This window comes from Sus scrofa, chromosome 6 (genome assembly GCF_000003025.6).
Source record: "Sus scrofa isolate TJ Tabasco breed Duroc chromosome 6, Sscrofa11.1, whole genome shotgun sequence".
NCBI lineage: Eukaryota > Metazoa > Chordata > Mammalia > Artiodactyla > Suidae > Sus > Sus scrofa.
In genome coordinates, this window is record NC_010448.4 from 56,619,455 (window position 1) to 56,645,366 (window position 25,912).

The following is a 25,912-nucleotide window of genomic DNA, read 5'->3' on the forward strand; positions in this document are numbered from 1 at the left end:
GTCCTTAGCTTGGAAACTTCCATGTGCCACTGGCATGGCTCTAAAAGGACAAAAAAAAAAAAAAAAAAAAGAAAAATTTCAGTGCTTTCAAATTAAATTTTAACAATGAAATATGCTTCTGTTCTTTAATTTTTTCCTTAATCAATATTCTTTAAAGGGTGCTCTCATGTTGCAGTGGTTTAAGGGCCCAGCATTGTCCCTGCAGCAGCTCAGGTCATTGCTGTGGTGTGGGTTCATTCCCTGGGCTGGGAACTTTCACATGCCGGCTACAGCACCCCCCCCCCCAAAAAAAAAAGAAAAAAAAAAAAACAACAGCAGCAAAAAACCTTTAAAGATGTGATAAAATATAAATACCTAAGGGTGAGAAAGAGGACAAACTGTAGCAACATAACTCACAAGTCATAGAAAAACATACACTCCTGGTAGAGCCACAGCAACAAAATTTTCACGTGATAATTCGGTTATAATATTCCTTCTTATGTAAAAGAGATCATGACTTCCTTTGTGTATGGCCAAATATGCATTTAGGGCATCATTTTCAAAGGCTTTTCTTCCTTTCCAACATGCACTTTAAATCCATTCTCCATTGCTGCCTCTGGTTGATTAACAAAGAAAGCTGGGGGGGTAAACACCTTCAAGCTCCTGGTGTCTGAGGATGGAGGTGTCTTCCATGCAGACAGGTGGTCCCGCTGAAAATCATTTTGTGAATTCATGTGGCCCCAGTGGGGAGGGGATGAGAGGACCTAAGGAATCAGGATAACTTTGAAAAGAATTCTGAGCACAAAGCCTCACACCATCCCACGGCCACCATGTGATTCCTGCCAATAACAGACCTCCCATCTCCTCTTCCCCAAGCTTCTGTGCATTAGGTAATGACAGGGCCACACCCATTCCAGGAAGAGCCACTTTCCAGGGAATTAGGCTGAAGGAGTTTGTGCTTCTAGAAGTTCCTGCCCCAGATGCTCGCAATACTCAGAGGTCTCAGGTGTGCCGAGTGTGATTTCTGTATTGAAACTGAAAACAGGTCTTGTGGGAACAGCATTGGTACTAACAGGGAACTTGTGAAATATGTCACTTTCTGGGCCCCACCTGAAACGGGAAGTTTCATAACTTTTTAGAATGGGGTCCTGATTCCAAAGAGATTTTTATGCATTTTAAAGGTTCAGAAAAAAAATGTTTAGCTAAGTGGTCCCCATCTGAGGATCGCTTGATCAGTGTTAAGAAGTAACATCACCTGTACCCTCCACATAGAGGCTATTAGTTCCGTGAGAGCAGCAGGGTTGTGTTAATTAAGTGCTCCAGGTGATTCTACTGTGAGGCCATGGTTAAGCCCGTGGGCTTTTGGGTCTTGGGGAGAGTTTAGATCACGTTTCAGTCCTTGGAGAGGCAAGTCAGTGCAGCCTTCGTACCCCACGTTAGCAGAGTTTTTGGACCTTTATATGAAGAGAGAACACCTGTAGATGACAAAGAGAAACTCACGGATTGGTCTCCACCTAAGAGCTGATTGTGCCCAAAACTGTCTTGAGACAAAGGACAGGAGAGGTTGGCTTTTTCAGCCTTTCACAGTCTCTCTACCTGTGGATGTGTTGGGAGAAGGGAAAGGAGCGGTGCTGACTTCTTTGAAGGTATATTCCCAAGATGCTTATGTGATTCCTCAACATAATATTGATGAGAAAAGGACCCAGAGCAGAAGGAAGAAGAGGAAGAAATGGCAGCTTCTCAGGTAAATGTCCTGTCTGGGTCAGAGGTCGGGTTCGTTTTTCCTCATGAAATGTCATGAATTGAGAACCTGCAAACCTTTAATTACCTACTTTTGGTGTTCCTGCCTAGCGAGGTTGTTTTCAACTACTTATATTTCAATTTTTTTTTTTGGCCACTCCCATGGCCTGTGGAAGTTCCCAGGTCAAGGATTGAAACTGTGGCAGAGCAGCAACCAGAGCTGCTTCAATGACAATGTCAGGTCCTTAATCCACTGTCACAAGGGAACTCCTATTTTTAAACTTTTATCCTTGTGAGAGTCAAGATCAGCTCTTTAGAATACATCTCCATTATGTTCCACAGCCTTTTCTCCATTGTTTGCATCTGGGTTCCTAGAAGAGCATGAATTCTCATCATGAATGAATGTTTTTCAAGTATTGAAAATACTCCCTTTATGAGAGGTCAACACAGGAAGGCATTGGTATCCCAGATTCCCAGTGGGATGGAGTGAGGTGTTGGGATCTTAGTGAATAAGGGGAAAAATGGAATGATTCACTTACATCTGGATGCAGCGTCATCTCTTTAGAACAAGATTAAGAAAATGCACATATTGGAGTTCCCATTGTGCCTCAGTGGTTAAAGAATCCAACTAGGAACCATGAGGTTTCAGGTTCAATTCCAGGCCTTGCTCAGTGGGTTAAGGATCTGGTGTTGCCATGAGCTGCAGTATAGGTTGCAGACACGGCTGGGATCCTGCGTTGCTGTGGCTCTGGTGTAGGCCAGCAGCTGTAGCCTCGATTAGACCCCTAGACTGGGAACCTCCATATGCTGCAGGTGACACCTTATAAAAGACAAAAAAAAAATACAAAGGGTATATTGCACAAATAGATTTATGATTTACTTGATTGAAAATAATATTGACTTCATTGACATAAATACTTTCTTTTTTACTCAATTACATTTATAGTTGTACAAAGATCATAACCAAATTTTGTAGCATTTCCATCCCAAACCCCCAGTGCATCACCCCACCCCAACCTGTCTCCTTTGGAAACCATAAGTTTTTAAAGTCTTTTGAGTCAGTATCTGTTGTGCAAAGAAGTTCATTGTGTCCTTTTTTTAGATTCTACATGTAAGTGATAGCATTTGATATTGCTGTCTCTGACTGACCTCACTTAGCATGATGATTTCTAGGTCCATCCATGTTGCTGCAAATGCCATTATTTCTTTCCTTTTAATTGCTGAGTAATATTCCATTGTGTATATGTACCACATCTTCTGGATCCACTCCTCTGTTGATGGACATTTAGATTACATCCATGTCTTGGATATTGTATACAGTGCTGCAGTGAACATTGGAGTACATGTATCTTTTCAAGTTCTGGTTTTCTCTGGATAGATGCCCAGGAGTGGGATTGCTGGATCAAATGGTCGTTCTATGTTTAGTTTTCTGAGGAATCTCCATATTGCTTTCCACAGTGGTTGCACCAATTTACAATCCTGCCAACAGTGTCCTAGGGTTCCTTTTTCTCCACACCCTTTCCAGCACTTACTGTTTGTTGACTTTTGGATGATGGCCATGCTGGCTGGTATAAGGGGGTACCTCATCATGGTTTTGATTTGCATTTCTCTAATAATGAGTTATGTTGAACATCTTTTCATGTGTTTTGTGGCCATCTGTATGTCTTCTTTGGAGAACTGTCTGTTTAGATCTTCTGCCCATTTTTTGATGGGTTTTTTTTTTGATATGGAGCTGTAGGAGGTGTTGATAAATTTTGGAGATGAATCCCTTGTCAGTCGCTTCATTTGCAAAGATTTTCTCCTATTCTGCAGGTTGTCTTTTCGTTTTGTTTAGGGTTTCCTTTGCTGTGCAGAAACCTTTAAGTTTGATTAGGTCCCATTTGTTTATTTTTGTTTTGATTCTCATTACTCTAGGAGGTGGATCTGAGAAGATGTTGCTGTTGTTTATGTTGGAGAGGGTTTGGCCTATGTTTTCCTCTAAGAGTTTTATAATATCTGGTCTTATATCTGGATCTTTAGTCCATTTTGACTTTATTTTTGTTTATTTTATTTCTTTTCCATGTGGATGTCCAATTTTCTCAGCAGCACTTATTGAACAGGCTGTATTTTCTCCATTGTATATTCTTGCCTCCTTTGTCATAGATGAGTTGGCTGTAGGTGCATGGGTTGAATTCTGGGCTTTCTATCCTGTTCCACTGATCTATATTTCTGTCTTTGTGCCAGTACCATATGGTTTTATGACTGTAACTTTGTAGTATAGTCTGAAGTACAGAAGCCTGATTCCTCCAGCTTCATTTTTCTTTCTCAGGATTGCTTTGGCTCTTCTGTTGTTGTTTTTTGTTTGTTTGTTTGTTTTGTTTTTTGTGCTTCCAAACTTTAAAATATTTTGTTCTAGTTCTGTGAAAAATGTCCTTGGTAGTTTTCTAGGGATTACAATGAATCTGTAGATTGCCTTAGGTAGTATAGTCATTTTTATAACTTTGCCTCTTCCAGTCCAAGAGCGTGGTCTTTCCATCTGTGTCATCTTTGATTTCTTTCATCAGCATCTTATAGTTTTCAGAGTACAGGTCTTTTGTCTCTTTAGGTTGGTTTATACTTAAGTATTTTATTCTTTCTGAAATGATAGTAAATGGGATTGTTTCCTTACTTTCTCTTTCTGATTTTTCATTGCTACTATATAGAAATGCAGATGATTTCTGTGTATTAATTTTCTATCCTGTGACTTTGCCAAATTCATTGATAAGCTATAACAGTTTTCTGGTCGAGTCTTTGGGATTCTCTAGGTATAGTATCATGTCATCTGCAAATAGTGATAGTTTTACTTCTTCCTTTCCAATTTGGATTCCTTTTATTTCTCTGATTGCCATGGCTAGGACTTCCAAAACTGTGTTGAAGAGTAGTGGCAAGAGCAGACATCCTTATCTTGTTCCTGATCTCAGTGGAATTCTTTCAGCTTTTCACCATTGAGAATGATGTTTGCTGTGGGTTTGTCATATGTGGCCTTTATTATGTTGAGGTAGGTTCCTTCTATGCCCACTTTCTGAAGGGTTTTTATCAGAAATGGGTGTTGGATTTTGTCAAAGGCTTTTTCTGCATCTATGGAGAGGATCATGTGGTTTTTATTCTTCAGTTTGTTAATGTGGTGTATCACACTGATGGATTTGTGGATATTGAAGAATCCTTGCATCCCTGGGATAAATAACACTTGATCATGATGTACAATCCTTTTAATGTATTGTTGGATGCAGTTTGCTAGTATTTTCTTGAAGATTTTTGCGGCGATGTTCATCAGTGAAATTGGCCTGTAGTTTTCTTTTCTTTTTTTTTTTTTTTTGTGTGTGGTATCTTTGTCTGGTTTTGGTATCAGGGTGATGGTGGCCTCATAGAATGAGTTTGGGAGTATCCCTTCCTCTGCAATTTTTTTGGAATAGTTTCAGAAGGATAGGCGTTAGCTCTTCTCTAAATGTTTGATAGAATTCACCTGTGAAGCCATCTGGTCCTGGACTTTTGTTTGTTGGAAGTTTTAAAATCACAGTTTCAACTTCAGTTCGTGTGATTGGTCCATTCATCTTTTCTATTTCATCTTGGCTTAGTCTTGGAAGATTGTACTTTTTAAAGAATTTGTCCATTTCTTCTAGGTTTTCTGTTTTATTGGCATATAGTTGCATATAGTAGTCTCTTATGATCCTTTGTATTTCTGTGATGTCTGTTGTTACTTCTCCTTTTTCATTTCTAATTTTAGTGATTTGAGTCCTCCCTCTTTTTTTCTTGGTAAGTCTGGCTAAGGGTTTATCAATTGTGTTCATCTTTTCAAAGAACCAGCTTTTTGTTTCATTGATCTTTTCTATGGTTTTCTATGTTTCCATTTCATTGATTTCTGCTCTGATCTTTATGTTTTCTTTCCTTCTACTAACTTTAGTCTTGTCTGTTCTTCTCTCTTGAACTGCTTTAGATGTAAAGTTAGCGTGTTGATTTGAGCTTTTTTCTTGTTTTCTGAGGTGGGCTTGTATTGCTATAAACTTTCCTCTTAGAACAGCTTTTCCTGCCTCCCATAGGTTTTGGAGTGTTGTATCTTTGTTGTCATTTGCTGCTAGGTATTATTTAATTTCCTCTTTGATTTCTTCAGTGATCCATTGGTTTTTTAGTAGCATGTTGTTTAGTCTCTATACATTTTTGTTCTTTTCAGTTTTTTTTCTTGTTGTTGATTTCCAGTCGTATAGCGTGTTCAGAAAAGATGCTTGATATGACTTGAATTTTCATAAAGTTACTGAGGTTGGATTGTAGCCCAGGATGTGATCAATCTTAGAGAGTGTTCCATGTGCACTTGAGAAGAAGGTGTATTCTGTTGCTTTTGGATGGAATGTCCTATAAACATCTATTAAGTCCATCTGGTCTAATGGTTCTTTCAGGGTCTGTGTTTCCTTATTGATTTTCTGTCTGGATGATCTGTCCATTGCTGTAAGTGGGGTGTTACAGTCCCCCACTATGATTGTGTTATCATCTTATTTGTCCTTTTAAGGTTGTTAGCAGTTGCCTTATATATTGTGCTGATCCAATATTGGGTACATAGATATTTAAAATTGTTATATCTTCTTCTTGGATTGATCCTTTGATCATTATGTAGTGACCTTCCTTGTCCCTTAAAATATTCTTCATTTAAAGGTCTATTTTGTTTGGTATGAGTATTGCTACTCTGGCTTTCTTTTTATTTCTGTTTGGATGGAATATTTTCTTCCATCCTCTTATTTTCAATTTGTATGTGTCCCTAGAAGTGAAGTGGGTCTCTTGAAGACAGCATATATATGGATCTTGTTTTCGGGTCCATTCAGCCAGTCTATGTCTTTTGGTTGGGGCATTTACTCCATTAACATTAAGGGAATTATTGATATGTACATTCTTTTTTTAAATTTTTTATTTTTTTCCCACTGTACAGCAAGGGGATCAAGTTATCCTTATATGTATACATTTCCCCCCACCCTTTGTTCTGTTGCAGTATGAGTATCTAGATACAGTTCTCAATGCTACTCAGCAGGATCTCCTTGTAAATCTATTCTAAGTTGTGTCTGATAAGCCCAAGCTCCTGATCCCTCCCACTCCCTCCTTCTCCCATTGGGCAGCCACAAGTCTATTTTCCAGGTCCATGATTTTCTTTTCTGTGGAAAGTTTCATTTGTGCTGGATATTAGATTCCAGTTATAAGTGATATCATATGGTATTTGTCTTTGTCTTTCTGGCTCATTTCACTCAGGATGAGATTCTCTAGTTCCATCCATGTTGCTGCAAATGGCATTATGTCATTCTTTTTTATGGCTGAGTAGTATTCCATTGTGTATCTATATCACATCTTCTGAATCCAATCATCTGTTGATGGACATTTGGGTTGTTTCCATGTCCTGGCTATTGTGAATAGTGCTTCAATGAACATGTGGGTGCATGTGTCTCTTTTAAGTAGAGTTTTGTCCGGATATATGCCCAAGAGTGGGATTGTAGGGTCATATGGAAGTTCTATGTGTAGATTTCTAAGGTATCTCCAAACTGTTCTCCATAGTGGCTGTACCAGTTTACATTCCCACCAACAGTGCAGGAGGGTTCCCTTTTCTCCACAGCCCCTCCAGCAATTGTTATTTGTGGACTTATAATGATGGCCGTTCTGACTGGTGTGAGGTGGTATCTCACGGTTGTTTTGATTTGCATTTCTCTTATAATCAGTGATGTTGAGCATTTTTTCATGTGTTTGCTGGCCATCTGTATATCTTCCTTGGAGAAATGTCTGTTCAGGTCTTTTGCCCATTTTTCCATTGATTGATTGGCTTTTTTGCTGTGGAGTTGTCTAAGTTGCTTATATATTCTAGAGATTAAGCCCTTGTCCGTTGCATCATTTGAAACTATTTTCTCCCATTCTGAAAGTTGTCTTTTTGTTTTCTTTTGGGTTCCTTTGCTGTGCAAAAGCTTTTCAGTTTGATGAGGTCCCATGGGTTTATTTTTGCTCTAAGTTCTATTGCTTTGGGAGACTGACCTGAGAAAATATTCATGATGTTGATGTCAGAGAGTGTTTTGCCTATGTTCTCTTCTAGGAGTTTGATGGTGTCCTGTCTTATGTTTAAGTCTTTCAGCCATTTGGAGTTTATTTTTGTGCATGGTGTAAAGGTGTGTTCTAGTTTCATTGCTTTGCATGCAGCTGTCCAGGTTTCCCAGCAATGCTTGCTGAATAGACTTTCTTTTTCCCATTTTATGTTCTTGCCTTCCTTGTCAAAGATTAATTGACCATAGGTGTCAGGGTTTATTTCCGGGTTCTCTATTCTGTTCCATTTGTCTGTCTGTTTTGATACCAGTACCACACTGTTTTGATGACTGTGGTTTTGTAATATTTCTTGAAGTCTGGGAGAGTTATGCCTCCTGCTTGGTTTTTGTTTCTCAGGATTGCTTTGGCGATTCTGGGTCTTCTGTGGTTCCATATAAATGTTTGGATTGTTTGTTCTCATTCTGTGAAAAAAGTCATGGGTAATTTGATAGGGATTGCATTGAATCTGTAGATTGCTTTGGGTAGTATGGCCATTTTTACAATATTGATTTTCCCAATCCAGGAACATGGACTATCTTTCCATTTCTTTACATCTTCTTTGACTTCTTTGATTAAAGTTTTATAGTTCTGGGCATATAAGTCCTTTACCTCCTTGGTGAGGTGTATTCCCAGGTATTTGATTTTGTGAGGTACAATTTTAAAAGGTATCATTTTTTTGTATTCCTTTTCTAATGTTTCATTGCTGGTATACAGAAATGCGACTGACTTCTGAATGTTAATCTTATATCCTGCTACTTTGCTGAATTTATGAATCAGTTCAAGGAGTTTTGGGGTTGAGTCCTTAGGGTTTTCTATGTGTAGAATCATGTCGCCTGCATACAGTGACAGTTTTATCTCTTCTCTTCCTATATGGATGCCTTTTATTTCTTTTGTTTGTCTAATTGCTGTGGCTAGGACTTCCAAAACTATGTTGAATAGCAGTGGTGAGAGTGGGCATCCCTGTCTTGTTCCAGATTTGAGTGAGAAGGCTTTAAGTTTTTCCCCATTGAGGATTATATTTGCTGTGGATTTACCATAAATGGCTTTGATTATGTTCAGGAATGTTCCCTCTATACCCACTTTGGCGAGGGTCTTGATCATGAATGGATGTTGGACTTTTTCAAAAGTTTTTTCTGCATCTTTTGAGATGATCATATGATTTTTGACTTTTCTTTTGTTAATGTGGTGTATGATGTTGATTGATTTGCATATGTTGAACCATCCTTGTGAACCTGGGATGAACCCTACCTGGTCATGGTATATGATTTTTTTGATATGTTGTTGGATTCAGTTGGCTAAGATTTTTCTGAGAATTTTTGCATCTATATTTATCAAAGATATTGGCCGATAGTTTTCTTTTTGGTGGTATCTTTGTCTGGTTTTGGAGTGAGGGTGATGGTGGCATCATAGAATGTCTTTGGGAGTATTCCTTCTTCTTCAACCTTTTGAAAGAGTTTAAGGAGGATGGGCACCAGTTCCTCTTTATATGTTTGGTAGAATTCGCCTGTGAAGCCATTTGGTCCTGGACTTTTATTTGTAGGGAGTGTTTTTATGACTTCTTCGATTTCATTTCTAGTGATTGATCTGTTCAGTTGGTCTGTTTCTTCTTGATTCAGTTTTGGCAGGCTGTGAGATTCTAGAAAATTTTCCATTTCTTCCTGATTGTCAAACTTGTTGCCATACAGTTGTTCATAGTATTCTCTTATGGTGTTTTGTATTTCTGCAGTATCTGTTGTGATTTCTCCTTTTTCATTTATAATTTTGTTTATTTGGGTTCTTTCTCTCTTCTTTTTAGTGAGTCTGGCCAGGGGTTTGTCAATTTTTTTTACCTTTTCAAAGAACCAGCTCTTAGTTTTATTAATTTTCTCTATTGTTTTTTTGAATCTCTATTTTGTTGATTTCTTCTTTGATCTTTATAATTTCCTTTCTTTTGCTGACTTTAGGTCTTTTTTGTTCTTTTTCTAATTCATTTTGGTGGAGGGTTAAGTTGTCAATTTGGGATCTTTCTTCTTTTTTGAGAAAGGCCTGTATCGCTATAAATTTCCCTCTGAGCACTGTTTTTGCAGTGTCCCATAGATTTTGAGAGGTTGTGTTTTCATTATCATTTGTTTCAAGGTATGTTTTAATTTCCTTCTTGGTTTCCTCATTGACCCATTGGTTTTTTAGTAGCATGTTGTTTAGTCTCCATGGAGTAGGTTTTTTCACATTTCTTTTCCCATGGTTGATTTCTAATTTCATGGCGTTGTGGTCAGAGAAGATACTTGAGATAATTTCTATGCTCCTAAATTTGTCGTGGTTAGCTTTGTGTCCGAATATGTGGTCGAGTCTTGAGAATGTTGCATGAGCATTTGAGAAGAATGTGTATTCTGATTTTTTTGGATGTAGTGTCCTGAAGATACCAATTAAGTCTAACTTTTCTATTGTTTCCTTTAGGATCTCTGTTGCTTTATTGGTTTTCTGTCTAGAGGATCTGTCCATTGATGTGAGTGGGGTATTCAAGTCTCCTACTATGATTGTATTCCCATCAATTTCTCCCTTTATGTCTGTTAATATTTGTTGTATGTGTCTGGGTGCTCCTATATTTGGGGCATATATGTTGACGATAGTAACATCCTCTCCTTGGATGGATCCCTTAATCATTAAATAGTGTCCTTCTTTGTCTTACTTTATGTCTTTTGTTTTCAAGTCTATTTTGTCTGATATGAGTATTGCAACTCCTGCTTTCCTGTCATGTCTATTGGCATGAAATATTTTTTCCCACCCCTTCACTTTTTTTTTTTTTTTTTGTCTTTTTTGCTATTTCTTGGGCCGCTGCCACGGCATATGGAGGTTCCCAGGCTAGGGGTCGAATCGGAGCTGTAGCTGCCAGCCTACGCCAGAGCCACAGCAACGCGGGATCCGAGCCGCGTCTGCAACCTACACCACAGCTCACAGCAACGCTGGATCGTTAACCCACTGAGCAAGGGCAGGGACCAAACCCGCAACCTCATGGTTCCTAGTCGGATTCGTTAACCACTGCGCCACGACGGGGACTCCCCACCCCTTCACTTTTAATCTATATGTGTCCTTTGTCCTAAGGTGAGTTTCTTGTAGGCAGCATATTGAAGGTTTTTGCCTTTTTATCCACTCAGCCACTCTGTGTCTTTTGATTGGGGCATTCAGTCCAGTGACATTTAAGGTGATAATTGATAGATGATTATTTATTGCCATTTGAACCTCGTGTTCCAGTTGATTCTATGGTTCTCCATTCTTCCTTTCTTTTTTTGGTTGGATGGTCTCCGGTTATTATCTACTTGAGTGTTTTTTTTTTTTTTTTTTTTTCATTTTTTGTGAATGCAATGTTTGGTTTTGGCTTGTGGTTGCCCTGTTTTTTAAGTATGCTAATCCCTTCCTATAATTGTGTGTTTTAGCCTGATGGTCCTGTAGGTTCAAACACTTCATTATTATATTAAAATTAAGAAGAGAAACAAACAAACCAGAAAAAGGGTTATTTATTTCCTAACATCCCTTGCCCACATTTTATGATTTTGATGACTCTTTTTCTTTTTAATTTTATTTTGTTTGAAATATGTTCATGATTAAATCTATATGCTGGCTTATTTGAAAGACTGCTCTCTGATTGTGGTTTCCTCAATCCTAGTTCTTCCTCTTCTTTTTTTTTTTTCTTTTTCCTCCCTTTCTTTCCTTCCTTTCTTTTTGGTTTAGAGAAGCCCTTTCAGTATTTCTTTTAGCCTGGGTTTTGTATTGCTGTATTCTTTTAGCTTTTGTTTGTTGGAAAAAATTTTTCTTTCCCCTTCTATTTTAAATGATATTCTTTCTGGATAGAGTATTCTAGGTTGCATATTTTTTCCTTTTAGCACTTTAAGTATCTCTTGCCATTCCTTCCTGGCCTGTAGTGTTTCTGTAGAGAAATCAGCTGATAATCTTATGCGGGTTCCCTTGTAGGTAACATTCTGCTTTTCTCTTGCTGCCTTTAGGATCCTCTCTTTATCACTAACTTTTGCCATTTTTATTGTAATGTGTCTTGGTGTGGGTCTATTTGGGTTCAACTTGTTTGGGGCCCTCTGTGCTTCCTGTATCTTGAACTCAGTATCCTTTAGATTTGGGAAGTTTCCAGCGATAATTTCCTCAAATATATTTTCCACTCCCTTATCTTTTTCTACTCCTTCTAGAATTCCTATTATGCGTAGATTGGCCTGCTTTATATTATCCCATAGGTCTCTTATATTGCTTTCCAGTTTTTTGATTTGGTTTTCTGTCTTCTGACCTGTTTGGGTGATTTCCATTATTCTATCTTCCATATCACTGATTCATTCTTCTGCATTATTCATTCTGGTTTTTACTGCCCTTAGTTCAGTTTGCATCTCTGCAAATGAAGTTTCTAGTTTCTCTTGGCTCCTCCTTATATTTTCGAGTTCCTTTCTGAGGGTGTCTGCATTACTGTTCATATCTTCTCTTAATTCCTTCAGTGTTTTCACTATTTCTCTTTTGAACTCCAGGTCTGTCAGACTGCAGAGATCTGTTTCATTGTTGACTGTTTTAGGTGAGTTCTCCTGTTGGTTTAACTGAGGGTGGTTTCCCAGCTTCTTCATCTTGCTTGTTGTTTTATTTTTCCTGGTGGAGTTGTACTCTCCATTATCGGGCAGTGTTTGCCTTGTCACTGCCGTGGAATGTTTCCTGAGGGCTGGCGTTGTTGGTCAGTCTTTTTTTGAGGCAGCATGGTTTTCTGGAGTGTTGGTAGGGCTAACAGGGTCTCTCTGAAGCAAAGGAGGACTTCCTGAGGTCAGACAGGACTGGGAGGTCCACACCACGATGGGAGCAGATTTCACTCGGCCAGGCAGAACTTACTCTGGTGTTTTGGGGCTGTGGGGCTCTTGCAGGGGGCTGGCGGTGCTGGGCAGCTGTTCTGCAGGAGTGCAGCACCCCCCAAGCTAGCTGGGTCACTGAGAACCCAAGAGGCTCTTCTGCAGGGCAGCCTGACTCAGAAGGACTGTCTGAGAATGTAGGTAGATCTTTTTACGGCCCAGCCAAGCTTGTTCAAGCTTTTCCAGGCTGCAGGGGCTCTTGTGGGTGGCTGGCAGTGCTGGGCAGCTGTTCCGTGGGAGTGAGGCACCCCCCAAGGGCTGGAGCAGCTAGCTGGGCCACTGCAAACCCAAGAGGCTCTTCCCCAGGGCAGCCCGACTCAGAAGGACTGTGTGAGAATTAGGAAGATCTTTTCATGGCCTGGCCAAGCTTGTTCTAGCTTTTTCTGGGCTGCAGGGGCTCCTCTAGGGGGCTGGTGGTGCTGAGCAGCTGTTCCATAGGAATGCGACACCCCCTGAGGGATGGAGCAGCTAGATGGGCTGCTGTGAACCCAAGAGGCTCTTCCCCGGGGCAGCCCAACTCGGAAGGACTTTCCAAGAATTAGGCAGATCTTTTCACAGCCCGGCCAAGCTTGTTCTAGCTTTTCTGGGCTGCAGGCCTTTTCCTGGGGGCTGGTGGTGTTTGGTGCTGCTCTGTGGGGGTGTAGCCCCTCCAAAGGGCAAGCAGGCCAGGTCAGGCACAGCCCCTGCAGTGGTAGGCTTCTGGCAATTGTTGAGGCCAGCCCTCCCGGATGGCAGGCAGCCCCAGGTCTGGCGTGTGCATAAGGGGAGGCAGGGGGCGGGGGTGGGGGGCAGAATGCACTGGGAAGCACAGCTTTCTGATAGCTAGCAGGCCAGTAAGCTCTCTGTGGCGTGGGGAGTATTATATGGGGGCCACCCCTTCTTCTCTCCCCTCCCCAACACTGGCGCAGACCTGGCTCTTCTCCCAGGTTCCCTGTGATATGACTTTCCACTTCCCTGCCCTTAGCGTATTGCTCCCTCCCCCTGCAATGCTCTGCTTTCTAGTCTCCCAGGGAGTCCCTGCCCCATCAAACTTGACAGACTGGTTTCTAGACCTCCCAAGTCTCCACTCCACCCCGCCCCCCCAGCCCTTTCCTGGAGACTAACTTCTGGAGCTGAGGTCTCAGTGCCCAGCCCCCATCCAGGCGTCTCAATTTTTGGTGACTGTGCCCGTAGTTCAGATGATCAATTCAGTTCTTGCTCTGCTTTTCAGAACTCCGACTTACTGCTACACTCTTCTCTGCATCTGGAGATTCCTCTGATTCGGTTGATCTTTCTGTCAAGTAGGTGACTTTCCAGGGTGTGGGATCCCTTTCTCCTCTGCAGTTCCCTTTCAGGAGTGCCCATCCGGCTCAGATTCCCCTTCTCTCACTCTCCTCTCTTCTCTTGTTTTACCTAGTAATGTCACGAAATTCTTGCCGTCATTGGAGTTTAGGTTCTTCCAGCAATTTGTTGCTGTTCTGTGTGAGTCGTTTATCCTGTAGATGTGGTTTTTTGTTGTGTTTGTGGGAGAGGGTGAGCGTGTCCCCCTACTCTTCTACCATCTTGCCTCCTCCTTGATGTGTATATTCTTATTGCCATTTTATTAACTCTTTTGGATTCGTTTTTGTTGCTCTTCTTTCTTCCCTTCTCTTGGTCTCTCTTCTTGTGGTTTAATGACTATTTTTATTGTTGTATTTGAGTGGATTGTTCTTATTTGTTTGTTTACCAATTGTAGATTTTTGGTTTGCAGTTGCCCTGAAATTTTGATATAGGAGTCTATATACATACAAGATTGTTTTAAGTTGGTCTCTTAATTACAAGTGCATCTCAGTGTCCTGCATTTGTACCCTCCTCACGATTTCTGACTTTTTGTAGCATAATTGTGCATGGATGATTTCTATCTTTACTGTATATATGCTTTTACTGGTGAGCCTTGTCATTTGTGGTATTTTTGTTTCCTGTTGTCTTTTCTTTTCTGCCTAGAGAAGTTCCTTTAGTATTTGTTGTAAAGCTGGTTTAGTGCTGCTGAATTCTCTCAATGTTTGCTTATCTGTGAAGCTTTTGATTTCACCTTCAAATCTGAATGAGAGCCTTGCTGGGTAAAGTAATCTTGGTTGGAGTTTTTTTCCTTTCATCACTTTAATTATATCATGCCACTCACTTCTGGCCTGCAGAGTTTCTACTGAAAAATCTGCTAATAACCTTATCAGGGTTTCCTTGTATGTTATTTGTTTCTTTTCCCTAGCTGCTTTCAAGATTTTCTCTTTGTCTTTAATTTTGGTCAGTTTGATTAATATGTGTCTCGAGGTGTTCTTCCTTGGGTTTATTTTACATGGGACTCGTTGCACTTCCTGGGTTTGAATGAGTGGTTTGTTTCCCATGTTAGGGAAGTTTTTGGCTATTATCTCCTCAAATATTTTTTCTGTCCCTTCTCTCTCTCTTCTCCTTCTGGCATCCCTGTAATAACAGATGTTGGTGCATTTGATGTTGTCCCAGAGGTCTCCAAACTCTCTTCATTTCTTTCCAATCTTTTTTCTCTTTTCTATTCTACATCTGTGATTCCCACTAGTCTGTCCTCCACCTTGCTTATTCATTCTGCCTTCTGTATTCTGCTTTTGGTTGCTTCTAATGAACTTTTTATTTCAGTTATTTTATTTTGCATTGCTGCTTGCTTAAGTTTTAAACCTCATAGTTCTTTGCTCAGTGTTTCCTGCAAGTTATCCATCTTTGCCTCTGGTTTATTTCCAATGTCTTGCATCATCTTCAGCACCAACAGTCTAAAGTCTTTTTCCTGGAGGCTGAGAATCTCCCAATCACTTAGCTGTTTTTCTGTTTTTTTGTTTTTTTGTTTTTTTTTTTTTATTCGTTTGTTTTTTTCTCCCTTATCTGAGTTGTAGTTCTCTGCCTTTTCATTTTTACAGGTTTTTGGTGTGGTGTCCTTTTTGCAGACAGTAGAGTTGTAGTCTCTTCCTTCTGGTATCTGTCCCCCTTGTGGCTAAGTTGGTACAGGGGTTTGCTGTAGGCTTCCTGATGGGAGGGACTGGTGCCTGCCCACTGGTAGGTGGAGCTGATTCTAATCCCTCTGGTGGGTGGGGCTTTTTCTCTGGGTGAAATTAGAAGTGGCTGTGTGCCTGGGGGGTCTTTAGGCAGCCTGTTTACTGGATGGGTGGGGCTGTGATCCCACCTGGATTATTGTTTGGCCTGGGACTTCTCAGCACTGATCAGTGGGGCCAGATTTTCCCAAAATGGCAACCTCCAGATAAACGCACACTGATGAATATTCCCAAGAGCTTGGCCTCCAATGCCCTTCCCCCACAATGAGCCAAAGTCACCCCCTGTTTTCCCAGGATGTCCTCCAAGAACTGCAGTCAGGTCCAACCCAGATTCCTATGGAGACTTTGCTTTGCCCTGGGACCCAGTGCACATGAAAGTCTGTGTGAGCCTTTCAAGAATGGGGTCTCTGTTTCCTCAAGTCCCATGGAAAAGCCCCACTGGTCTTCAATACCAGATGCTCTGGGGGCTCTTTCTCCCAATGCCAGAGCCCCAGGCATGGCAACTTGAGGTGTGGCTCAAAACTCTCACTCCTATAAGCAAGTCTCTGTGATACAGTTACTTTCCAGTCTGTGGAGCTTCCCACCTGGGAGGTACGGGGTTGCTTACATCATGTAATCGCCCCTCTTACTTCTTCATGTGGCCACCTATTTGTCTTCTAGAGTAGGATATCCTTTTGAAAGTTTCCAGTCCATTTGGTTGAAGGTTGTTCAGCACTTGGTGGTAATTTTTTGTTTTTATGAGAGAAGATGAGCTCCAGTCCTTTATTCCACCATCTTAATCCCGTCTCTATAATGCTCTTTGGTTTGCTTGCTTTGGTGCTATAATCCTATAATATTTTCTTATTCTTGATTCAGAGGGATTGAGGTTTATGGACAAAATAAAGATCCTCCTTCCCTTCCCCTAATATAAAAGTACATTATTTGTGTTAATACAAAGGATAGATAGATAGATAGGGATATGGATATGTTTGGTTAATGAAAATGATATTAAGTGTATAGTTTTGGAGTTCCCATCATGGCTCAGTGGTTAATGAATCTGACTAGGAACAATGATGTTGCAGGTTTAATCCCTGGCCTTGCTCAGTGGGTTAAGGATCTGGTGTTGCCATGAGCTGTGGTGTAGGTTGCAGACACAGCTCAGATCCTGAGTTGCTGTGGCTCTGGTGTAGGCTGGTGGCTACAGCTCTGTTTAGACCCCTAGCCTAGGAACCTCCATATGCTGTAGGAGCAGCCCTAGAAAAGGGAAAAAGACCAAAAAAAAGAGTATAGTTTCATGGAGTTTCCTTGTGGCTTAGTGGTTAAGGATCTGACATTGTCACTGCCACATCTCATAGATTTTGAATGGTTGTGTCTTCATTACCAGGTGCCTCAAGTTATTTTTGAATTTTCTTTTTGATTTTCTTGTCCACCCATTTGTTTTTCAGTAGCATGTTGTTTAGTCTCCATGTAGTCAGTTTTTTCTCATTTCTTTTCCTGTGGTCAATTTCTAGTTTCATGCCATTGTAGTCAGAGAAGATACTTGAAATAATTTCTGTAATCTTAAATTTGTTGAGGCTAGTTTTTTTCCCCAGTACATGATCAGTTCTTGAGAATGTTCCATATGCACTTGAAAAGAATGTATATTCTGATTTTTTTAGTGGAATGTCCTGCAAATGTCAATTCAGTTTTACTTAAGATGGTGTCATTTAGGATCTTTGTTGCCTGATTGATTTTTTTGTCTAGGGGATCTGTCCATTTATGTGAGTGGGGTTTTAAATCTACTATTATTCTATTCCATCAATTTTTCCTTTTATGTCTGTTAGTATTTGTTGTATGTATCTTGGTGCCCCTATATTTGGGGCATATATATTGATGATTGTAATACCGTCTTTTTGAATGAATCATTTTATCATTAAATAGTGTCTTTCTTTGTCTTCCTTTAGGGCCTTCATTTTAAAGTCTATTTTATCTGATATGGGTATTGCAACTCCCGCTTTCCTATCTTGTCCATTGGCATGAAATATCTTTTTCCCATCCCCTCACTCTCAATTTATATGTATCCTTTGCCCTAAGGAGAATCTCTTGTAGAAGCATATTGTAGGCTCTTGATTTTTTATCCAATCTGCTACTCTGTGTCTTTTGATTGGAGCATTCTTTCCATTAACATTTAAGGTAATTATTGATAAATATTTTTTATTTCCATTTAAACCCTCTTTTACAATTGGTTCTATGTTTCTCATCTGTTCCTTTTTTTCCTTTTTTTTTTTTTGGTCAGATGATTTCCTTTTATTTTATGCTCGTATACTTACTTCCCTTTTTAATTTTTGTGAATGTAATGTTTGGTTTTGATTTGCAGTTGCCCTGTTTTTTAAGGATGTTAACCCAATCCTATATCCACTTGCTTTAGCCTGATACAGTCTCAAACACATTATAAAAAAAAAGAGTCTAGATTATCTTACTTTTCTTCCCTACAGTCTGATTTTGAAGTCCTTTTTTAAAATCTTCATGTTTGTCCTTTAGATGTTTCTTGTGTTTATCGTCACTTTTTTTTTTTGGTCTTTTTTTTTTTTTTTTGACCTTTTAAGGCTGTACCCGTGGCATATGGAGGTTCCCAGGCTAGGGGTCCAATCGGAGCTGTAGCTGCTGGCCTACGCCAGAGCCACACCAACACCCGATCCTAGACGTATCTGCGACCTACAACACAGCTCACAGCAATGCCGAGTCCTTAACCCAAGAGCGAGGCCAGGGATTGAACCCGCAATCTCATGGTTCCTAGTTGGATTTGTTTCCACTGCACCATGATGGGAACTCCTATCATCACTTTTATAATAGGTTTTTTTTCTTCCTTTTAGATCTGTACTCCAGCTTATTTATGTGATTGCTTTCCAGTTGTGATTTCCTCCATCCCATTTCTTCTTACTTCCTTTTTATTTAGAGAAGCCTTTTCAGTATTTCAAAATGGGTTTAGTATTGCTGTACTCCTTTAGTTTTTGCTGATGTTCTTGGAGAAAGTCTTTATTTCTCCTTCTATTTTAAATGGTATTCCTTCTGGGTAGAGTATTCTAGGTTGCAAAATTTTCCCTTTTAGAACTTAGAATATATCTTGCCACTCTGTTCTGGCCTGTAGTGTTTCTTTAGAGAAATCAGCTGGTATGCTTATGGGGGTTCCCTTATAATTAATGCTTTGTGTTTCTCTTCCTGCCGTCAGAATCCTCTCTTTAGCTTTTGCCATTTTTATTATATGTTTTGGTGTGGGCTTTTTTTGGTTTAAATTGTTTGGGGCCCTCTGTGCTTCCTGTGTCTTAATATCTTTTTCTTTAGATTTGGAAAGTTTTCAGACATAAATTCTTCAAGTATATTTTCAATCCCCTTTTCTTTTCCTTCTCCTTCTGGAATTCCTATTATGCATAGATTGGGCTATTTTATATTGTCCCATAGATCTCCTGTATTGCTTTCATTTTTTTTTTCATTTGGTTTCTGTCTGCTGTCCTGATTGGGTGATTTCCATTATTCTATCCTCTAAGTCACTAATTCATTCCTTTGCATTATTCATTATGCTCTTTAGTGCCTTTAACTCAGTTTGTATCTCTGCAAATGAATTTTCTTATTTTTCTTGGTTCCTCCTTATATTTTCTAGTTCCTTTCTAAAGTAATCTGCATTACTGTTTATATCCGCTCTTAAAAAAGTTTTTTTTTTTGTCTTTTTGTTTTTTTAGGGCCACACCCATGGCATATGGAGGTTCCCAGGCTAGGGGTCTAATTGGAGCTGTAGCTGCTGGCCTATGCCACAGACACAGCAATGCAGGGTCCGAGATGCATCTGTGACCTACACCACAGCTCATGGCAATGCTGGATCCTTAACCCACTAAGTGAGGCCAGGGATCAAACCCCCAACCTCATGGTTCCTAGTCAGATTCGTTTCTGCTGTGCCACAATGGGAACTCCTATATCCGCTCTTAATTCCTTCATATTCACCCTTAATTCCTTCACCATTTTCCTTGTCTCCCTTTGAACTCAGTGTCTGTTTGACTTCAGAGATTGGTTTCATTGTTTGCTTCTTCAGATGAATTCTTCTGGTCTTTTAACTGGCAGTGGTTCCTGGGCTTCTCTATTTTGCTTATATTTTTATTTTTCTGTGAGTTTAGGGAGACCTCTATAGTCTTGGGTTTTTCTATGCAAAAGCACCCCTTTGTATTTTGTGGGGGTTACTATTTTTTTTTGGCATGGGATTTTGGATATTTGCTCTTTTCCCTCCATTTGAGCAGGCTGTTACCCCCTTGCTAGGGTGCTACTTGTGTTTCCAGGGAAACAGAGGCACTGCACAAGGCTAGTAGTCAGTGCCTGGTTGCTACGTGCTTGACAGTAACAAAAACCCACTAGAAAGTGGTGAAAGCTGCTCCTAGTTGCAGGGCCCTGGGAATGCCAATGAACATCAGGCAGATTTGGATGGTACCCAGAGCCTTTGGCAGTGGCAGTGGCAAGGTGTGTGTGTTCCCAGGTAGTGAGAGCCACACGGTTTATTTTTGGTCCCAATGCCCTCCTCCATGTTGCCCTCTGAGGTGATTGTGGCTGCATGTGATGCCTGGTCACGAGCCTCTAGTGGTGACAGACCACGTCCACCTCTGGAGTCAGAGATAACTGTGGTGATTTTCTCCCACCATCTTTAGGCCTTTCAAGAAGCAGCCCACACAGGAGGCTTAGCCCACACAGGAGGTGCTACACAGGCTGCTCCTGGTTGCAGGGTCCTGGGAAGCGACAGCGATGAGGCATGTGTGGGTGCTGCCTGGAGTGTTTGGTAGCAACAGCAGCAGGGTGGCTGTGTTCCCAAGGGAGTGAGAGCAACACAGGGCTGTGCTCAGTTGCACTGCCCTCATCTTTGCTGAGCTCTGAGGTGGCTGGTGCCACAGGTGAAGCCTGTTAACAAACCCCTAGTGGTGGCAGACAACTCCTCCCTCTGGTTTCAGAGATGACTGCTGTGGGTTGTCCTCACCACCTGTAGATCATGCAAGAGGAAGCACATTGGGCTTAACCCCTGATGCTCTTAGCCCACACAGAGGTGCCCTGACACCCATAGCCAGCACAAGAGGTGCCAGGTCTCCTGTAGCCCGAGCAAGTGTTCTCTCATCACCCGTAGCCTGTGCCAGAGGCACACAGCCCTCTGATAGCCCAGGCATGTGCAGGGAAAGACATTCCTATGGTGGTGCACCCCTCCTCCTTTTGCCCTCCTCAACAATGGCACCTTGCTTCTCCTAAAGGCCCAGACCTCCTCCTGGGTTCCCTTGGCTATGGTGTACTGCTCCCCAGCCCATGGCACACTGCTCCCTAGCCCCTCAGGTCGTCTCCACACAGCCAAACCTAGTCCTCTCCCCAGAACTGACCTCTGCATCCTGAATCCCAGCACCCATCCCCTGCCTGAACACCTTAGGCAGTGGCGTCTGGGATGGTGGTACAGATGATTTATGCTGCTCTCACTTTGCTTTGCCCTTCTCAGTCCAGCTGCTGTGATTTTCTCGGTGAGGTCCCTGCACCTTGGCTGATCTCCCCATTGGTTAGATGACTTCCCAGGTTGTGGGTTCTTTTTCTCTTTAACAGCTTCTTCAGGACTGCTGGTCTTGTCCTGATTCCTTTTCTTTCTCTCTTTTTTTTTCTTTTGTTCTACCCATTTATGTAGAGGGTTTCTTACCCTTTTTGGAGGTATAAATTCTTCTGCCAGCATTCAGTAGATGTTCTATGCAAATCATTCTTCATGTAGATGGGGTTTTTTTTTTTTTTTTGATGTCTTTGTGGGAAAAGGTGAGTGCAACGTCTTACCTCTCTGCCATCTTGATTCATCCTTCTCCACCAATTGATCCGTCCAGAGTTGTTTTAATTAAGAGCCTCATGTGATTCTAAAAGGAGGCCAGTTTCATCACATGATCTCCTGGGTTCATTTGTGAGGACTGAGGGCAGACTTCAGGGCAAGGAGAAGCATTAGGGTCTGCTGTACATGGATTTGGAAGGGGAAGATCAGCGCAGCTCACCTACCACATGTAGGCAGAATTCTGGGACTTCTGTGTGAGGAGAGATCACATGTAGACCACAAAGAACACACTCAGGTTGGTCTCCAGGCAGGAGCTCCTTGTGCCTGAATCTTCCCTGAGAAAAAATCACAGGAGAAGTGGTCTTTTTAGGATTTCAAGGTCAGCTTTGAAAGTTTGGCTCATGGGTGTGGTGGGGGCGGTTTAAGGAGCTGTGCTGACCCCTTTGAAGCTATATTCTCAAGATGTTGAATGGATTCCTCAATACAGTATTGAGGGAATGACCCAGAAAAGGAAGAGATGGCAGCTTCTCAAGTAAATGTCCAGTCCAGGGTTTGAGGCTGTGTCTGCTTTTCCTCCTGAAATGCCATGGAGAACATAAATCTTTAGCTTTCTATTCCTGATATTCTTAACCTAGTGCAGTTGTTTTCAACTGTTTATTTTTTCTTTTATTCTAATGATACTCATGACCAGCTCTTCAAAATACTCTTTCTCCTCTCCAAGACTTTTCTCCACTGTCTGCATCCGTGCTCCCTATGGTGTATGAAAAATTATCACCATTAATTAATAACATTCAAGTATGAAAAATATTTCCTTGATAAGACATCAGTACAGGAAGACATTGGTTTCCAAGTTTTCCCCTGCGATGGGACTCAGCGTTGGGATTTTAGTGAAGTAGGTGAAAATGTAGTTATTACTTTATATCCAAATGCAACCTATTTTATTTGGAGCAGGATTAAGAAAATTCACATATAAGCAGGATGCCTTTAGTAGTCTTGAGTCCCTTACAAATTTCTGAAAAAGAAGTATGAGAGACTGTTTTCTATATTGTTGAGAAAAACTTACTATTTACATGACCTATTAGGAGTATGTGATATGGGAGGTGTATGTGGATTAAAATTTGCATAAAACTGACACTTTTTACATGGTAACTTCAGGCTATAATTTTGTTATTTTTGCCAAATTAACAATGCAGTGACAGTGTGTCTTTCTGTGTGCTTCACTCACCCTGCTATCCATTTATCCTATTATTCTGAGCTTTACTAGTTCGGGTGTTTGCTTTGAGATTCCAGCACCAGTAAATTCATTTTTTTCTTTTTATCTTTAATAAGGGTTATGGAAATAGTGTGGGATGTGCTTAAACCATCCCAATCAATGTGGATGCTCCATTTCTTTCTTTAATATCACAGCAAAAAAAGGCGTATTTAATTAATATGCTCAGAAATTACACTGCCAAGTATAAGGTCAACCAGTCAAATACATGCAATATATACATGAAAATATAAAATCCATAGAATGACCATTTCTTTTTAGTTTCTCTTTGCTTGTAGTTTTTTTTTTTTTTCCTTTATAGGGCTGCACCTGTGGCACATGGAATTTCCCAGGTTCAGCCTAGGGGTTGAGTCGGAGCTACAGCTGCCAGCCTATGCCATATCCACAGAAATGTGGGATCCAAGCTGTGTTTCTGACCGACACTACAGCTTATGGCAACGCCAGGTCCCTGACCCACTGAACGAGGTCAGGGATCAAAACCACATCCTCATGGATACTAGTTGGATTAGTTTCCACTGCACCACAGTGGGAACTCCATTGTTGTTGGTTTTGACACACGAACTCTCCCCTGCATTTGATCCAGATACTGCATTTAGTCAGTGGAATGTTCAGTAGTCAAGCTGGGTTCCGATGGTGTGATACTCCACACTCGTACTGCAGATAAGGATCTTTGTTATCACTACTTGGTATTCTCTATAGATCCCAAGAACCAAAGTAGTAAGAACTCTTCAGCAGTGTTCAATTTCTAAAACAGAGCTCAACAGAAATGATAAAGATTTAAAAAGAATAATAGATTTGAAACCAATAATCATTTATTTTATGTCATTGTGTATGCTCTCCCTCTAGTGTGTTTTAATTTTTTATTTTTAAAATTTTATTGGTGGAGTTCCCATCGTGGCGCAGTGATTAATCCAACTAGGAAGCATGAGGTTGCGGGTTCGATCCCTGCCCTTGCTCAGTGGGTTAAAGATCTGACATTGCCGTGAGCTGCGGTGTAGGCTGCAGATGTGGCTCGGATCCCGTGTTGCTGTAGCTGTGGTATAGGCCGGCAGCTACAGCTCTGATTGGACCCTAGCCTCGGAACCTCCATATGCCATGGGAGCAGCCCAAGAAAAGGCAAAAAGACAAAAAAAAATTTACTGGTGTATAATAAACTTATAATGTATATTGATTTCTTTTTTTTTTTTTTTTTGGCTTTTTGCCATTTCTTGGGCCACTCCCGTGGCATATGGAGGTTCCCAGGCTAGGGGTCTAATCAGAGCCATAGCCACCAGCCTATGCCAGAGCCACAGCAACGCAGGATCTGAGCCGCGTCTGCAGCCTACACCACAGCTCACAGCAACACCAGATCCTTAACCCACTGAGCAAGGCCAGGGACCGAACCCACAACCTCATGGTTCCTAGTCAGATTCATTAACCACTGTGCCATGACGGGAACTCCTGTATATTGATTTCAATTGTACAGCCAAGTGATTTGCCATGCATACACATATATCCAATCTTTTTTCCCATACAGTTTATTTCAAAATACTAAGGAATTTCCTTCTGCTATATAGTAGATGTTTGTTGATCTAATAAAATGATACAAAATAACTTACTTGTAAAAGAGAAACAAACTCACAGATTTAAAAACCAATATTATGGTTACCATGGAGCATTTTAAAAATACATTATCGGAGTTCCCGTCGTGGCGCAGTGGTTAACGAATCCGACTAGGAACCATGAGGTTGCGGGTTCGGTCCCTGCCCTTGCTCAGTGGGTTAACGATCCGGCGTTGCCGGGAGCTGTGGTGTAGGTTGCAGACACGGCTCGGATCCCGCGTTGCTGTGGCTCTGGCGTAGGCCAGTGGCTACAGCTCCGATTCGACCCCTAGCCTGGGAATCTCCATATGCCGCGGGAGCGGCCCAAGAAATAGCAACAACAACAACAACAACAACAACAAGACAAAAGACAAAAAAAAAAATAAATAAAAATAAAAATACATTATCCACAAATAGATTGATAAGATTTACTAGATTAAAATGGTCTTGATTTCACTGACATGAATATTTTCTTCAGTATCACTGTTATGGTCTTTCTTTTTTTTTTTTTTTTTTTTTTTTTTTTGGTCCTTTTAGGGCCACACCTGCAGCATATGGAGGTTCCCAGGCTAGGGATCCAAACGGAGCTGTAGCCACCGGCCTACGCCAGAGCCACAGCAACACCAGATCTGAGCCACATCTGCAACCTACACCACAGCCACGGCAACGCCAGATCCTGAACCCACTGATTGAGGCTAGGGATTGAACCTGCAACCTCATGATTCCTAGTTGGATTCATTTCTGCCACACCACAATGGGAACTCCAGTATCACTTTTAATATGTAAAAAATGCCTGTTTATTTATTTTTACTTAAATTTATTTATTAGGGTATAGTTGATATACATGTTGAATCAGTTTCTGCTCTACAGCATAATGACCCAGTCTCTCTCTCTCTCTCACACACACACACATACACACACACACATCGTTTTTCGCATATCTTATTACACCATGTTCTATCCTAAGAGAAGCGACTGTATATAGTTCCCTATGGTGTATAGTTGGACCTCATTGCTTATCTGTTTTAAATGTAATAATTTGCATCTACTAACCCCAAATTCCAAGTCTATCCCCCACATTTCCCGCTTCCCCTTGGCAGCCACAAGTCAAATCTCTATGTCTGTGAGTCTCTTTCTGTTTTATAGAGTTTCATTTGTGCCATATTTTAGATTCCACTTAGAAGTGATAACATATGGTATTTGTCTTTCTCTTTCCGACTTGCTTCACTTAGTATAAGAATCTTTAGTTCCATCCCTGTAGCTACAAATGGCACTTTTTATGGCTGAGTATTATTCCATCATTTATATGTACCACATATAATCCATTTTTAATCCATTCATCTGTTGAGGAGATTTAGGTCATTTCCATGTCTTGGATACTGTGAATATTACGGCAATGAACATAGGGGTGCATATATCTTTTTGAATGAATGTTTTTTCTGGATATATGCCCAGGAGTGGGATTGCTGTGTCATATGGTTGTTCTTTTTTTTTTTTTCCATTTCTTTTTTTTTATTACTAAAATGAATTTATCACATTTGTAGTTGTATAATGATCATCACAATCCAATTTCACAGGATTTCCATCCCACAACCCAAGCACATCCC

General features: G+C 40.8%; 1 protein-coding gene across 2 annotated transcripts in view; it reads left to right on the plus strand.

The window, feature by feature from the left end:
- Positions 290-25,912, plus strand: part of LOC110261295 (zinc finger protein 501-like) — a 31,084-nt gene continuing 5,461 nt past the window's right edge. Inside the window, exon 1 of one of the 2 annotated variants that reach the window (XM_021097275.1) lies at positions 290-1,723. The gene's annotated coding sequence lies outside the window, so the exon portion shown is untranslated. The remainder of the gene's footprint in view (positions 1,724-25,912) is intronic. The other variant, XM_021097274.1, reaches the window with a different exon arrangement.